The following is a 17,246-nucleotide window of genomic DNA, read 5'->3' as shown; positions in this document are numbered from 1 at the left end:
CTTTCTTTGGTGCATGCGTCTTCTAGTCATCTCCTAGGAAATGGTCTGGAAGAGGTAACGTTTGAACCTTGTATATCTGAAATTGTCTTTATTCCACTTGAACATTTAATTGAGGGTTAGGCTAGGTATAGAATTATTTTCCCTCAAAATTTCAATTTGAAAATGCTCCACTTTTTTGTTGCATCCTGTGTGGCCACTGGGGATTCAAGCGCCCTTTCCGTTAACAATTGTTCATAATCATTGATGTGCAATAGATTTCTCTTGCTTTATCTCCAGTGTTTTGAAGTTTCATGAGATTGCCTTCATGTGATTTATGTTTTTTGTTTGGGGTTCTTAGTGGGCTCTTTCAATTTGGAAACTTGTGGCCTTTAATTCTGAGAAACTAAAAAATGTGTATCATTCTTCCATAATTTCTCCCTTCTATTCTTCCAGTTCTTTCTTTCTGGAACTTGTAGTACTAGTCTGGGTCCTCCAAGAAGGAGATGCCAGGACGAGAAGAAACGTGAGAGGATTTTGTTAAGGGAGATGGTGGTGAGAGAGTGTGGGGAGGAATCTAAGGGAGGCTGGAGGCTGGGGCAGCAAGTCTGACCCCTGCGAAGGAGCGAGGCAGGGAGGGTTGGAGGGTGAACCTCCTAGGGGTCAGCTATCATGGAGCTGAAGCCCCATCAGAGAGCTTACCTCTTCCAAGAACTGGCCTGCCTTGGTGCTCTGCCTCACTCAGTGACTAGGAGCTGCCCGCAGAGTGAGTGCTTGGAGCCGAGGCTGTGTTGGGCCTCAGCAGCTGCAGCTGTAAGTCGGCCAGGTACATTCTCATGGCTGCCACCTCCTAGCATCCTGTGAATGCTGAATCTCCTGCACGGATTCTGTTCTTTTCTTACCTTTTCTCTCCTATTATTGTTCCTTAAAAAAGAATATTGGGAGGTCTTCTCAGCTTTGTGTTCAGATCATTTTATTTGCTCTAATATTTAAATTTCAAAGTGTTCTTTCTTGTTCGTGGAGTCTTTTTCCAGCTTCTTGTTTGCCATCTGTAATACCATCCCTTCTCTCTGAAGGTAGGTGAAGGTTTTAGAAGTTTATTTCGCTCCCTGCTATGCCTCTGCTTACTCCAGCTTTCCTTTCTGTATTTGCCTCGATCTTTCTCTTTCATGTTAAAGCCTTTCCTCAAAAGTCTGATAACCCTTGGCTGCCTGTCATTGAAGAGAGTGTCACTAACCAGCTCATTGGAAGCTGTGAGGGAGATGGCTGCATTTGGTCCCGGCAGGTGGAGGAACCCCCAGGCATCAGTACGAGGAGGTCTTTCCTCTCAGCCCACTGGGTTTCCTTAAAGAGTACCTTCAATGCGGCTGTGATCAGGCACCTGGTTGCTGAGTACAGGAAGGGGGTTATGGGTCAGTCATCCCAAATGCAGATTTTCACACAACACCCGCTGTCGCCAGGACATGCCTCACCCTCTGCCCTAAATAATGCAGAACCCAAATCCACACCCTTCCTGGGTTTCTCCAGAGTCAACCTCAAACCCTAGGCTCGGGAGTCTTTTTCCTAGAGGGACTTTCAACCACTGTTTCTGTTTTCAGCTCCACACATGAGCTCTTTTTCCAGAGGACCGGGCCCTCTGGTGTGACTGGGAATGCGCTGTCTTCCTCTAAATCAGACAGGAATCTGCAAAGACTTTATATTTATCTGAATGACTCCTGTTAGAATATTAGCCATGAATAGAACAATATATCTGAAATATTCCAAACTTCTTTAAGAGAAAGAAAAAGAAAACCATCTGTTGACTCTGGTCCTCACTCAGGTACAGGGGTGGAGGCTCCAGCTCCAGTCTGAGGAGTAAATGCTGCTGGGCGCATAAACTCATTAGTGTTGGGAACCCGGTGAGGCTACACAGCACAGAGGGGCCAGGCAGAGCCGGGGGAAGAGGAGCCGGCCTGTCTCCTCATTGTCACACACTGTCCCACCGTGGAGGACTCAGGCTGTCTGGTGACCACAGAGGTCGTGAAGCAGTTGCCAGGGACCAGAGCAGGAGTGGAATTTCTCTGTGGAGACAGTGGTTAGCAGGAAGGACTGAGAGCTGGGGTACTGGGAGGTGTAGGATTCCATCAGGGCCAATGCTATCATTTGCGCTTTAAGACTAGCATTTGTGGAACCGGGATGACGCATCCCCTGCCCTCCCCGTTGCTTAGCAACAGTCCTCTTCCTCATTCCCAGCAGGTCCAAAGGGGCCCAGTTTTGAAGGTAGGGGGCAAGGAGTTGGGGGAAATGAGGGTAAGATAACTCCCTGGTCTGCATAATAATGAGTCATGCTGGCTCCACTGTGCAAAAGGTACCTGCCTTGCAAATGAATGAGGTAGTTAAGAAACACTTCTTTTCCCTGTTTGGGATTTATTCTATGAGGATGAATGTTTACCTGGGGGAGGCGCATGTTTGTATGTATATTTGTATTTCCACAGCTGTCTGCTGGATCCTGAGATTCAAAGACACACCTGCAGCCCACACTGGTGGGGAGGCTCAGAATGCCCACCTCCTGGGGCCTCTGCGCCGGACATTGGGTCACGGAAGCCCCCCTTTCCTGAGTTGTTCTGTGGGACTCCAAAGAGTCCCTTGCCAAGCTCTCTGACAGTTGGCATCCCATCTGAATAACCCCATGTGCCAGTCCAGGGCCTCTGAGAAGTGGATGCCAAGAGGGATTAAAAGTGCCACGATCTTGTTAGGGGAAATGCCCAGATGAGGAAAGCCAGAGGGAGCCTATCTGAGAAGCTGTCAACCAGGACTCAGGGCTGACCCTGAGGGGAGGAGGAAGCGCAGGTTTAGAGGTCGCAGCCTCGACTGCGTGGAGTCTAAGGAAGACTCCATGGCCGTGCAAAAGTGCTCCAGCCAAAGGCACCCACGGAGGAGCCCACCGCTCCCGGGGACGGCCTCCCTTCATGTTCTCCTGTGTCACTTCGGAGGACAGCTCCTTTGGCCTTGGACACTTCCTCTCCTCCAGTTTCGTAGGTTGCAGGGCGTGGTCTCCTGGTCTCCTCATCCAAACCTGCTCATAGGTAGGGTTAGGTGAACCTGGGGCTTGGGAATATTCCACTGGGGGGATAGGGAGGCCTGCAAAGGTAGGTAGAGGGCCACACAGTGAGGCGTTCAGAAGGGAGGGCCTGTGGACAGAGGGGCGAACCCAGGGATGGGGAGCAGTGGCGAGGACGCGCGTGCCCACAGGAGGCCACATGTGAAGGGGGAAGGCCACGATTCGCAGGAGCATGGACTCCCCATCTGCTGCTGTTTCCCCGCCGTGTTAAAGCTCCCTAGTGCGGGTCTCTTCCAATCTCACTTCACATGGGAACCCTCCCATAAGCGGCTTCACTTACACCTATGTCTCATTCTGTCTGGGCTGCTATAACAAAGTATCTGAGGCTGAGTAACTTCTAAACCACAGACAGTTCTGGAGGCTGGAAGTCCAAGACCAAGGAACAGGCAGATTTGGTGTCTGGTGAGGGCCTTGACTGGTGCATCACATGGTGGAAGGCAGAGGGGCAGAAAGAGGAAAACACTGTCCTCCCAGCAGAAGAGAATGAACCTCCTTCCTCCAGCCCTTTGATAAGGGCCCTAACCCCACCTGGCGGGGCTCCACCCTCATGACTTAATCACCTCCTAGAGGCCCCGCCTCTTAAAACTATCACATGGGGATTATGTTTCAATATATAAATTTTGCCAGACACATTCAGACCGTAGCAACCTACTAGGTTCTTTTTCCTTATCTATAACAACTGATTATGCTTCTAAATATTGGAAAGCAAAATTGCCTTTTCCATGAAATTTTGGGTGTGTTTCCATTTTATGATTATCATGGAGTCTCAGCTCTCCCCTGCCAGGGACTGGTGTCAGAGCCCTGGCGTATGGTCTCTAAGTGACACTGCTGCTCTGATGCTTCTCATCTATTTCAGTCTTGAGTTGAGGTTGAAACCTCCTATTATCTTACATGGTGTTGAGTGGAGAAGGGGACAGGCAGTGAAGGGACATGTGGCAGGCCCACAGTCACCCGCTTCTGCTTTGTGCAAACCCAAGCAATGCTTCGAGTGACGGCCAGCTGTGAAGTGTGAGGAACAGTGGGAAGAGAGCAACTCAGGAACGGTATGGGGTAAAAGACCCCTTCTCCCTCAGTCTCCCAGTGGGAGATGGCCCTAGGGGGTGGGGTGAGGAGGAGGAGGACAGAGGCTGATACTCAGAGTACGTTGATTTTCAACTCCGTGCACTCAATGACAAGTGCATTGCATACATGATCTCTTGAGCTTTCCACCGCAGACTTCTGAGGTGAGAAGCTAGGTAACTTGCAGTTGGTAGAGCAGGGTCTCAACTGCATCAGTGAATGGCAAAGTCTGTGTTGTAAAGCTCTGCATTGTCCTGGGACCAGGGTGGCTAGTGGATGACAAAGGGAAAGTCAGGTCAGCCTCATCTTCTAAGGCAGGAGTCTCCGCACCAGGTCAGTGGCCTGTTAGGAACCAGGCTGTACAGCAGGTGAGTGGTGGGTGAGAAAAGCTTCATTTGTATTTATGGCCACTCACCCTGGCTCACATTACTGCCTGAGCTCTGCTTCCTGTCAGATCAGCAGTAGCATTAGATTCTCACAGGATTTTGAACCCTTTTGTAAACTGTGCATGTGAGGGATCTAAGTTGCACACTCCTTATGAAAATCCAATGCCTGATGATCTGCCACTGTCTCCCATCACCCCCAGATGGGACCGTCTGGTTGAAGAAAAACAAGCTCAGGGCCCATTGATTCTACATTATGGTGAGTTGCATAATTGTTTCATTATATTTTAGAATATGATATATAATATATAATGAAATGACTATAATAGAAATAACGTATTATAAATACAATAGAAATAAAGTGCACGATAAATGTAAAATGCTTGAATCATTGTGAAACCATCCTCCCCCACCACATCCCTGGTCCATGGAAAAAATGTCTCCCATGAAATTGGTCCCTGGTGTCAAAAAGGTTGGGGACTGCTGTTCTACGGCCGCTGAGTGATTTATAGGACAGGAGACAATTGTGAGGGCTCCTTGGGGACCCATACATCCCTGCCCTGTAACATCCAGCCCCATGTGCACGCGGGTTCGACCTCATGCCTTTGACTTAGGCACCATCTTCATGAGCATGCTGGCCTTTTGGTTCCAAGCCAGGGTTTCATAAACAAATCCTTCTTAATTAGCCTTGGCAGCTCAACACCTTTGGTATCTCACCCATTTAACCGCCACGCCTACTCTCGTTGGATCCGGTTATAAAGTAAACTATGTTCTTTGAGAGCTGTTGCATACAGATGAGTTGGCAGCCAGTCTGAGCTGACCCACAGACTCATAAAAATCAACAGGGCCTCAGGTACCTTCATCCAGCACATCCAAACTCTTGCATCAAAGGTGCAAGGACTTGCTCACATCGAGAATCTGGCTGCTTTCCTGGAGACCAAGAAAATGAGTTTTTGTTTCTACATTTACTCCATCAATCCATGAGGTAAGAGGAGAAATACCTCATTGTCTCTTTGTAGGAAAAACAAGTTAATTCTTTTGAAAATGTAGACCTCTTTTCCCCACCTCAAATCTAGACAAATTTTTGTGTCCACTCCCAGGGGATAGACACAAGCATGGTTTTAGGTTTTAACTCACTAGATGCTTTTGATGTGCTAGTTACACGTGGATTATTAACTGTGAGCTATATCTTGCCTTTCCTAAGCCATTCCGCAGCCCTGGGGCTAAAGGGCAGTAAGAATCTTTGGTTGTATCATGCCTGGTTCCGAAGTCTTCTTTTGGTGGCAGAGATGTGTGTAGGGTTTTTATCTCTGGTGCCATCCTTTCAACTGTAGCAAGACCTTGCCTAGTAGCACAACCTCTGCCAGGCCTTTTCCATCTTTAAGGTAGAGGATCAAAGTGCTAGTGGGGTCTGTCATGAAAAACATCTATCACGAAAAGAATTAGCAAGACATTTTGATGACCTTCACCCAAATGCCTTTTCTTCATTTCCTGATGTAGCACTTTATAGGAATTTTGCACCATTCTGAATGAATGCATTTGGATTTCTCAATATTTGTTCAGCTCCCTAATGACTGTTGTGACAATTGCTGTATACCAGTGAATACCAATGGTTTATCTCCACTCTGAACAGATATGGAGCCCCTTCTCCCAATATCTGTATCTTATAGATTTGGTGCATAGTCACTCAAAAGGAGTTGGTCTTTTGCAACTAGCAACTTTTAGAAAAAATGATTGAATTTTTCTCTGTTTAGTTGGGCTTACAAAATGGAGCAAAACGTAGTGACTGTGCTAAGGGTCTCTTATGGACGGGGACTTGGCAGACTCACTTACAGGGTGGTTTTGATCGCTGGTTACACCAGGATTATTAGCCGCAAGCTGCACTCTGCCTTCCCTGAGCCATTCCATGGCTGGGGCTGGAGGGCAGTTAGAATCTTTGGTTGACTCGCTGGTTACACTGGAGGAGCTGCACAGTCTTTGTGGGCTCCCTTCAGCCATGGGCTTGGCTTGTGTTGTCTTACTCTACACTGTTCAGTGTAAATGGACTCTCACTAAATCAGCTTCAGCTTTTAAGAGCATGATGGAGTAGGGATATCTGGGAACGTATGAGCCATCAGAAGAACAATTTTTTTTTATACTCAAGCCATGAAGGTGGATTTCTTCTGTGTAAGGAGGTACACCAAGTCAGTGTAGTGCAAGACTGCACTTGCAAAGAAGCAGAGTATGTGAATTCCTTGTGAGTGGGTCTTGGATCTTTAATGCTGTTAGTGACTTTTGGTTTGCTCTGATTTTTGTTTTAAATGTAAGAGGCTTGCAATTGCCAAGCATGCTTTGCTTTGGGGAGCTGAGATTCGAAATTCCCCATGCACGGTCCTCTCCTTTCCTCAGCAATGTGTTTTTCAGTGCTAGGTTACAAATCTACCCTGGACCTTGTCACAGCTCAGTAATTGTCCAGGGATTCGGCTGTGAGTCACATGCTTTGCCTTTTACTTGCCCCAGGGTTTCGGTGGATTGAAGGCTTCCTGGTGCCCTCTCAGTGGAATTGCTTCTGGCCCGCCAGTTTGATCCTGAGGGCGACCCAAATGTTCCTCCGCTTGGCTCCACGATTTAAGATGCCAATGATGACTATTGTCTTTCTTCTCTTCATTCTTGTCTTTCTCATGACAATTATTATTATACATACAGGGTTTTCTCTTCATTTGCCTTTCAACAAGCTTGTAATGAGAACTCGTTGTGTTTTGGATGCTAGGTCCTGGGAAACCACTGAGTGGCTTGGGAAACGCTTTGCTCTGGAGGGCAGGCACTTGGGTTAGGCGATATGCGCATGAAACAGGCTGTCACACGCTGGTGGGAGAGATACCGTGATGAGTGGGGACCTCATGGTATCATCGCTGCCTGCACAGGAAAGTACATCATACTTTTCCCACAGAAGATCGCACAGAAGCATGATCCTAAATGCCCAGGGTGGACAGGAGGGGGCCTGCTGGAGGCAGGGGGAAGAACATTCTAGAACATTCTAGAAATTACATTTACAAAAATACACACGCATGAGAGAGAGCATGGCTTACACAGGGAATACCAGGCTGGTATGGCTGAGGGTGGGTGGCCGGGGAGGGGTGAAGGAAGCCGCACGGTGCCATGATGAAGGACCTAGCATGTGGTGCTGAGGAACTGGGGCAGTTTCTGAAAGGTGATGAGAACTGGGGTAAGATCTTATTCACATTGCGGAAGGGTTGCTCTACCTACAACGTGCAAGGTGGACTGGAGTAGGGTAAGACCACGGCTGGGTAACCAGGGAGGAGATTACCAAGAGGCAGAAGGCACAAGGTCTGGTGGCCGATTGGCTGCAGGCAGTGATCGGGACAGGCAAGGGTGAAACAGATCCCTGAAACAGGAGCCAGAGACCCCCAAGTCCACAAAAAGAGCACATTTTGAATAGCACAGAGCCTTTTCCTTCCACTTACCCTCCCACATTCAAGACTGTGATGACCTACCTAGGCTCAAGCCAAAAGGATACAGAAAAGGGCCTAGGCCTTCTCAGTCTGCTCTGTCTCCTGAAATGTATATGATTCAGGAATAGTGTCAGTACTGCTGTGAAATAGCAGAAAGTGGTTGGCTTGATTTTGTGGTTCAGAAATCTTCATGAACAAGCAAGATGTGTGGAAATTGGGAAAAGAAAACAGAACAAAAACAAACATCCTCAAAAAAAAAAAAAGATGAAGAAAAAAATTAGTGTAGAGACATATAAAAGATAGACCCCTAGAAAAGTCAGCAATAGGCCAGGCACAGTGGCTCACGCCTGTAATCCCAGCACTTTGGGAGGCTGAGGTGAGTGGATCACCTGAGGTCAAGAGTTCAAGACCAGCCTGGCTACCATGGCAAAACCCCATCTCTTCTAAAAATACAAAAATTAGCCAGGTGTGGCGGCGCACACCTGTAGTCTCAACTATTTAGGAGGCTGAGGCACAAGAATTGCTTGAACCCGGGAGGTAGAGGTTACAGTGAACCGAGATCATGCCACTGCACTCCAGCCTGGGTAACAAGAGTGAAACTCCGTCTCAAAAAAAAAAAAAAAAAAAAAAAAAAAAAATCGAACAAAAAAAGTCAACAATAAACCTTAAGGTCAAACCTTAAATAATCTTAAGGTCAAAGGTTGTTCCCTGCTCTGGGCAGGATGATTCTAAGCCTCCTTGAAGAAGACTGTGAAGGGTGTGCAAAGTGTCAGCCTTTCTTGCGGTTGCCTCATCAGAATCTGTGAGCAAACAGAAAAAGGAACGATGCCCTTACACATGAAACTCCCAGATTCTTTTTAGAAAAATAGCAGAAAGAAACTAAAAATAGTGCAGAGAACAGGTCGCTTCAAAACCATTGAGGATCTAAAGATCTTCTGCTCTAAGGAGTTGCTTCTTAAAAACTGTTATTAAGGTTCCCAGCTGTCAAATACAAAACCCAATCCAAAAGTGCTCCATTAGAAACCAGGGCATTGTCTATGTCTATGGCCATACCACCCTGAAGGCGTCTGATCTCCAGATTGGAAGCTAAGCAGGGTCAGGCCTGGTTAGTACTTGGATGGGAGACCTCCTGGGAGCTGTTAATAAAAAAAAGAAACACCAGAGCATTGAAACACTAATGTTGATCAATCCTTGTAAAGCTTCATGAAATCCAGCTCACTCATTGCAGGAATGCACAACTCAAAGGCCCTAGCAAAAACGTAAATCTGAATTTTCCCAGCATTGTTTTGGATACATAACTTCTTCTCTCAGAAAAATCCTGTTGTTATTTTCCAAAATCGGTTCCCCAGTGTGCCACAGAGTCCGTCGCTGCATGCGTGTGTCTGCCCTGTGCTGTGTTCTGCAGTTACCGTGCTTTGTAAGCTTTGCACCCACCCATGCTTCTAAGAGAAGATTCTTTCTGAATACTCTGTGAAATACAAACCAGAATTTTCCATTTATTTAGAATTTCCCAATGTCCCTGCCCTTCCCTCTCCTCCAGTTGCACACACACCAATGTTTCTTGGCTGGGATTCAGGAATTGTATTTATTGGGGTCTACCAATGTGTCACCATGTCCCCAGGGAGCAGATTTAAATATGCAATGCAGCACAGTTGAAAGCAACAGGTTAATACTGTCGTTGCAGAGTTAAAACAACCCAAGCTCTCTCAGGTGACTACCCCTAGGGGAAGTCTCATGGTTCGTTGCCCTTGATTAAATTCTCAGGAACTTTCTGGCTTTATCCAGATCTGCCATTTGTCCTTGAGGAGCTCAGCAGAACTCAGCCACTGTGAATAACCGTTGTGGGTCTTTTCACAGGAGAAGACTCTGTGAAATGTGTGGTCCCTTTGAACCCGAGTCCAGTGATGAGATGTTCAGAGAGATAAGGGTAATCCTGGTCTCATGCTGGAAGGTGCATGTAACCATTTCAGGGATCAGGGTATTTGGATGCTGTTAAGGGAAGGGTTGGACCGCTGATGAATTATGCATAGAATATGGGGAGCTTGAGTCGGTTCAGAGATAAGCCACAGGCATGGGGGAAGGTCACCTTAGAAGACTTCTGAGAAGCCCCCGCTATGCTGGCCTTAGTGAAGTGCGATGACACAGTCCCTATGCTGCAGAAGCTTCGGTCCCCGTGAGAGGATGAGTAGGCATGACAGGTACAAGAGTGGCTGCATGACACATCAGTGCACTGGCAGAGCACGCGCACATTTTAACCAGCCAACCAGCTTCCCCGACCCAGTCTGCTTCGAGGGCAGCTCCGGGGGGATGCGGTGGGTGGGAGAGAGTGCTGTTTCCTCTCCCAATACTCCATCCCTTCAGAGGGAGCGGAGAAGAGGAGAGAAGATACTCCCAGAGTGCTCCCCAGGACCAGGTCCGAGAGTCCTTTCCAGCATGGGGCTCTTCACTCCTAGCCCTGCCTGAAACCATTGTGCAGGCGAATTCAAGGTTTCCCCAGCCTGGGCAATGCTCACCATTGAAGAACAGAGGTGGGATGAGGTCTGTTGTGGACAGAGGCTTCCTGGGAGTGGAGAAAACCCCATGCAGTGCTTGGATGCTCTTCACCTTCTTACTGACACACCTGCGCCTTTGGCTGGGTGTTTTCCAGCTTGTGGTGTTTACAGATTTGGATTTCTACAAAGATGCCCCTTAAGTATCTTGTGGCAGTGGGGAAAGGGGTAGGGAGAGAGCGGGAGGATGGCACCACAGCAAGGTGGGTGGCACGACCCAGGCACCCAGCGCACAGCAGGCAAATGCCTTCCCACTTGGCTGACCATGGCCACCGGGACCTGAAGCTGGGAATAGGCAGCCACTGCAGAAGTGCGGCCAAGCGCTGGGGCTGAAGTTTCTTTCTCATCTATGAAGGGCCTGGTTTTCTCATCCTCACTGAAGGCCAGAGGAAATGAGACTTCAACCTCACCCATTAGGATGTGGGTTGGAGATCAGGAAGAAGCTTGGGTTTTAGGGGTGTCGAAAGGCAGGGATCCATTTCAGTGGGAAATGGAAACACACTTCTACAGACACGGAGCCTGCATCTCTCTTTCTGGGAGGGGTTCTGGTGGCCGCTTACCGACAGGCAGGGCATGGAGCTGGTGTTTTTGGAAATCTTATCACGAGGTCCTCACTCCTGGACTTGCACCAGGGAGGAGAGCCCCAGTTATCCCGCTCTCTGGTGGCTCCCAGGGGCAGGGTTATGTTTCTGATGACAGTCACCTCTGGCTCTCTCTCTGATTCTGCCTTTCTTCAGGTTGCCTGGGTTTACCCCATAAACGAGCTTGCGATCACTGAGTACAAGCTCCCTTGCAGCTTCCTTTCTGTCTGAGGTCCTAAGGACATCCACTAGCCCTGTTGCTCCCATCTTGCCTCTTCACTGGGCATGTTTCTCTTTCTGTTCTAAACGTCTCAGCTCGTGGACCCTACACGATGCCATCCCCATTGACCGCAGACCCACTAGGACCCCCGATCCTCCGTCTCAGCTGCCAGTGAATGCTGCAGTCTTGCTGCTGTCACTCAGCCAGCACCCCACTGCAGGAAAGTGCCATGGACAGAAGCTGGCAGTACCAGAGTTTCTGTCTTTGCCTGCTTAGCCATGTGGGTGAGGGGGCCCCGGGGACGCCAACAGCCAGACCACAGGCAGGCTAATTTCCATATGCAGACACAGTGAACACCACACATATTTCACCAGTGACTGAAGACCAGATGCTGGGCCATTCATGGGCCCTGCGTGTGCCTGGGGATGGAGAGAAGCCAGGACACTTGTCAGGAGATGACAGTGCTGCCTCTGTGCTATTGACATTCCCTGCCCTGGAGTTCATAAAAATAATCCCCTACATTGTACATAGAGTGTTTTTGTTTGTTGAGGTATTATAGGCAGGTCCCGGTGACATGGTCTTCATCTCCCAGAGAGGGAAATTTCAACACCAGGGAAGGGGCTGGGGCATGCCCCTGTCACATAGCTGGTCAGTGGAGCTGGGTCTCAGGCCTCCAGGGCACTTTCCTCTGTGGTCACACCTGGGTTTCAGAGCCACCTGGCCTCTACTTTTCTGAGTAGCTTCCATCAGCAATTTCTCCTTTCCTCTCTGTCTACATCCCGCCTGCCCCTTAGGGTCACCTGTTTCCAAGCTACTGCGTCTCCAGGCCCCTTGGTCCAGCTGATGTGGGTGACAAGGCCCACCCGAGGTGACAGTGGGCTAATTTTCAATAATCCAGTTGGTGACTGTTTTTCAAAGAGAATCTTCTGGAATCTCTGACAGTGAGAGCACAGTGACTTCCTGAGTTCCTCAAGTCACCTCTTTCTTCCCTGAAGTCACTTCTTAAAAAAATTCATTCATTTCTACAAGAACTCATGTGTGCATTTCACATAATGAAACCTGTGCAGTGTCGAGCGCTTATGTCAGTCATTGCCTCTCTTTTACATTGTCAATGTGGAATTCTTCACTGCAAACCTGCCACAGTGTCCTGCCAGCCTCTCAGTCAACAGTTCTTCATGTCTCACTGAAGTCCCTCTTGCCACAAATCCAAGTCATGCTTCTATAGTGTCGCTCATCCATCTGGATTCTCCCAAGCACTGCAACATTTAATCTGTATGATGGCCCTGGGAAGTAGACAGCATCACTGTCATCTGACAGATGAGAAATCCAAGGCCTGACGCTTGCTCTGTCTAGAGCCAGGCAGGTGTCCTTCTGGGATCCCTCTGGGATTAATGCCGACCTCTCTGCGCAGTGCCCTGGGCAGGTCAGGGGCACTGCTGCTGGTAAGTGGGAGGCCTGGCGAGGGCGAGTGTGGGCTCTGCAGCACCTCCTCTCTCCCCTCCGCCTTGCTGCTCATGCCGTCTTCAGCACCAGTGCCTACTTACTGGTACTTTTCAAGGTCACTTCTAGTTACTGTTTCTTAGTCCTTATCACAATCTATAATTATTCTGTGTATTTGGCTCCTGTCAATTTTCTGCCCAGCTCCCCCACCTCCCTGGGTCTTGTTAAGGCCGTACCCTTGTGCCCAGTGCAGGTGGCTCCCACTACAGATGCCCAGACAGAGGTAAAAGAAGGGAGGGCGAGTCGGTAGAGGGCATGCAGGGAAGGGAGGGGAGGAGGGAGGGTCAGCCTTTCCCCCGGGCCTTCCTTCCTTTTCAAACTCCTGCCCTAGACATCAGAATTCACTCATCTTTTGAGCCAGATCTTTAGGGAGCTTGGGTGGAGACATCAGGTTAAGACCTGGGTTCCAGCCAGGCACAGTGGCCCAGGCCTGTAATCCCAGCAATTTGGGAGGCTGAGGCAGGAGAATTGCTTGAGGCCAGGAGTTCAAGGCCAGACTGGTAACCTAGTGAGACCTCATCTCCACAATCAAAACACTAGCCCAGAGTGGCGCACTTGCCCGTGGTCCTAGCTGGTTGGGAGACTGAGGCGGGAGGATCCTGTGAGCTGGGGAGGTAGAGGCTGCAGTGAGCTATGATTGCACCACTGAACTCCAGCTTGGGCAACAGAGCAAGACCCTGTCTCAAAAAGAGCTGGGTTCCTACCCTAGTTCTGCCTCATAGGAGTTCTTTAAATTCTCTAAACTTCAGTTCCCTCCCTTGTCAAATAGAGAAAATTATACCTACTTTATGGGGTCGCTGTGAGAGTGAATGAAATAATTTCTGCCAAGCCCCTACCACAGTTGCTGGTACATGACAGAGATTCAACGAGTGTCCATTCCTTTTCCCCTGTGGTAATTCCATACCGAGAAGGGACCAGCCATTTAACCCCAATCCTGTAGAGTAAAATCAACCCCACGGTGTGCCTTCAATCATATAAGAGGGGTGACCTGCCCGGTGGGCTGAGGGTCTGGTAGCAAATACACTCCCATGTTTTAGGTCTGTGCCAAAGAAAGTCATATGGGAAAGGATGAGTTTTAATGAGTTTCTTCTAATAACTAAACCCAAGGTGGACACATAACTACCCACTGAGTCCTATAATAGGCTAAATTCTAACTTTCTAGCTCTGTGAACTAATTTCAAGAAAACTTTATGTATTGGCCAGTCTCTTTTATACATCTTGTCTTCCTTCATCTTCACGTCACTTTGAAAAGTATGCCCCCTTCCCATTTTTTCACTCATTCATCCTTTCACTCCTTCAACAAACCATAGCTGCTGCCACGGAGACATGTGCTGTTTGAACCGTGGTTAATCATCAATCAAATATGGTGGTGCAGAGTTGACATTTAACTGTTTGCCCCTGTCTTTGGTGGCAGGGCTCACAGCTGTGCTGCGAACCTCCTTAAGGAGTGGAGGATTTTCTCTGGGCACTTCTGCTTGGTCTGTGGCATGCATTTCTATGCCTCTTCATTCTTAGCTGTTTTTACTTGCCAGTGTTCTCTGCCTCCGCATCCCTCCCCGTCCCTCCCCATCCCTCCCCGACCCTCCCCGTCCTTCCCCATCCCTCCCCATCCCTCCCCTCCCTGTCCCTCCCTGTACCTTGCCATCATGGAGCTTCCCGCATTCCCTTTGCCCTCTCTATTTTATCCACGTTTTCTTCAGTTTCTCTGAACTCCCGCACAGGGTTTAGCTGCTCTTGCACTTTTTACAACTTTTAAACCCTGGACTAAGCCAATGAATGCTAAAATTGGGTAGTTTAAAAAAAATGTAAATGGGCTAGGCGTGGTGGCTCATGCCTGTAATCCCAGCACTTTGGGAGACCGAGACGGGCAGATCAGCTGAGGTCAGGAGTTCAAGACCAGCCTGGCCAACATGGTGAAACCCCATCTTTAGTAAAAATACAGAAATTCGCCAGGCATGGTGGCAGGCAGCCTGTGATCCCAGCTACTTGGGAGGCTGAGGCATTCTTTTGAATCTGTGAGGCAGAGGTTGCAGTGAGAGGAGATTGTGACAGTGCACTCCAGCTGGGTGACATGACTGAGACTTCATCTCAAAAAAAAAAAGGTAAGTGAATACCCAGAAACACATTTTAATGTATGTTTTCAGGCACACTATTGAGTTCAAAATACATGAAATCTATGTGTTATTACTCACTGTAGAAAATCTAAGCTTAACTTAAAAAGACGAGGGGAGACAATGCTCCCAGGGGCGTCCTGAGCCAATGCACAGGCACTCGTCCCTGCCGTGTCAGCACTGGCACGTATGAATCCACCACATGCAGTTTCCACACCACCCCTGGATGTTTGCTTGGTCATTAGTTTGGCGAACTGAGCTACACCTTGAAGAAAAATGGCTTCTCTTTCTCTCTCCCCTCGCCTTCTCTATTTGGAGAGATCCCTGAGGCCCAGTGAGCAGTGTCGGGTATAACATAGGGACGCAGCTGACCTGACAGGTCCCTGCACTTGTGGCATTCCCAGCTCATGGGAGGGCATTGACCTTGGTCAAGAAAGATTTGTAGAGTCTCCGGGTCTACACGCTGAGGATTCAGAGGAAGGCAAGATGGGCTGCTGTCCTGGAGGGTGCATTCTGTAGAGGGGAGATCAACAATAAGTGAACGCATCACCTGCAGGGAAATAAACAACCAACATGACAGCCACTCTTGATAGGAGATGGGAAGAAGCCAAGACAGGCTGGAGTTCCCACTGGAGCCATGGGCGCTACCTTAGATTGGATGCCGAAAGGCTCTTGAAGGAGGTGGTGATGGAGTGAAGTCCCTAGTGACATGGAGCAGCCAGACATGGGATGACCTAGAACAGAGCAGCCCTGAAGGAGGAAGCAGCAGGTGCCAAAGCCCAGGGCAGGAGCTGTGCCCCACACTTGCAGAGCAGAGGTGGTGGGAACAGAGTGAGCGAGGTGACAGAGGGGATGAGTTTGGACTATGGAGTGTGGCAGAGTCCTGGCTATATGGGGCCTTGAGATCATCAGAGCAAAGGGAAGCTGAGAGAGGTCTCAGCAAGGCAGCAATGTCACCTGATTTTCAGGACTCCTTCCTTACTCTGATGGTGTGGGCTATATCATAAGGAAGAGAGAAAGGCGGTGGATGGATCAAGGAGCAGACAATTTCTATAGCCCAGCCCAAGAATCATGGTGGCCTGGCAGCAAAGGAGATGAGGAGAAGAGGACAGATAGGTCCTGACTATATTCTGTAGGAAGAGCAGACAAGATTTGCTGATGGATTGAATTAAGGGTGAATCAAGGTTTTGCTTGACTTGGCAGTAGATGCGCCATTGACAGAGCTGAGAATGATCTGAATTGAACAAAATCAATACAAAATCAGTTGTATGGCTGAGTGTGGTGGCTCATTCCTGTAATCCCAGCACTTTGGGAGGCCGAGGTGGGCGGATCACAAGGTCAGGAGTTGGAAACCAGCCTGACCAACATGGTGAAACCCCGTTTCTACTAAAAATACAAAAATTAGCCAGGCATGGTAGCACACACCTGTAATCCCAGCTACTTGGGAGGCCGAGGCAGGAAAATTGCTTGAACCCAGGAGGCAGAGATTTCAGTGAGCTGAGATCTCACCACTGCACTCTAGCCTGGTGACAGAGCTAGACTCCATCTCAAAAAAATAAAATAAAATAAAATCAGTTGTATTCGGTGCTAAGAAGCAAAAGAAGAGGGTGGTAGGAAATTTTTTTAGAATAGGAATTTCAGTCCAAGATGCCTGTGCCCAGATGTGCTGTCCCCGTGTACGTCACATGTGGAGCTGCCCCTCCTCCGCTCCCTCTTCTGTGGTCCTCTCTCTGCCCTGCACTCTGAGGGTGGACCTGTACCTCTCACCCCAGCCTGGTGGCCACAGGACCTGCAACCCCAGCCAAGAACTTTCAGAGAAAGGAACACGCCAGGCGCCATTCACCTAGCCCTGTGCCCCGGCTGCCTCTGGGTCTGGAAGGCTGGTCATGCTAACCTCAGAGGAAGTCAGTTGGTCTGGCACAATTGCACCCTCCATGTGTGATCTAATCTCATTGTTTCATGGGCAATCTTTTTCTCTCTCATCTACAGCCTTTCACCACTTTGTTAATGTGTCCCTAGCAGCCAGATAAACAGTCTTCTCCCTCTGGGTCTCATATATACAAAGATGCTCCTGACAGGTCCCTTGAAAGCAGATCAGAGCCTGCTGTCTTTTCCCGCTGGGAAGTCCTGGTGGGAGAGCCTTCTTTAAGAGGCTCTAGGACGGGATGAGGGGAGGGAGAGAGAAGACTTCCCAAGACCTGGCAAGACCCCCAAGCAGGACTATGCATCCTTCCTGCATTTTCTCTGCAGCTCACACAGGCACAGTGGGTACCGTCCTTGGGTCTGGCAGGAGAGAGCTGCCTGTCCAAATTCAG

At 48.9% G+C, this 17,246-nt stretch overlaps 1 protein-coding gene across 3 annotated transcripts in view; it reads left to right on the top strand.

Annotated features, from left to right (window-relative positions):
* The first annotated feature begins 5,322 nt into the window (after window positions 1-5,322).
* The window catches only part of KCNJ1 (potassium inwardly rectifying channel subfamily J member 1), a 29,250-nt gene continuing 17,326 nt past the window's right edge, over window positions 5,323-17,246 (top strand). For all 3 annotated transcript variants that reach the window (XM_012470124.2, XM_012470123.2, XM_012470122.2), the window contains exon 1: window positions 5,323-5,503. The gene's annotated coding sequence lies outside the window, so the exon portion shown is untranslated. The remainder of the gene's footprint in view (window positions 5,504-17,246) is intronic.

The sequence above is a fragment of the Aotus nancymaae genome, unplaced genomic scaffold (assembly GCF_030222135.1).
Source record: "Aotus nancymaae isolate 86718 unplaced genomic scaffold, 86718_ANA_hifiasm-v0.15.2.pri h1tg000012l, whole genome shotgun sequence".
NCBI classification, from domain to species: domain Eukaryota; kingdom Metazoa; phylum Chordata; class Mammalia; order Primates; family Aotidae; genus Aotus; species Aotus nancymaae.
The sequence above is the reverse complement of the archived record's forward strand: the minus strand, read 5'-3'. Positions and strand labels throughout refer to the sequence as shown.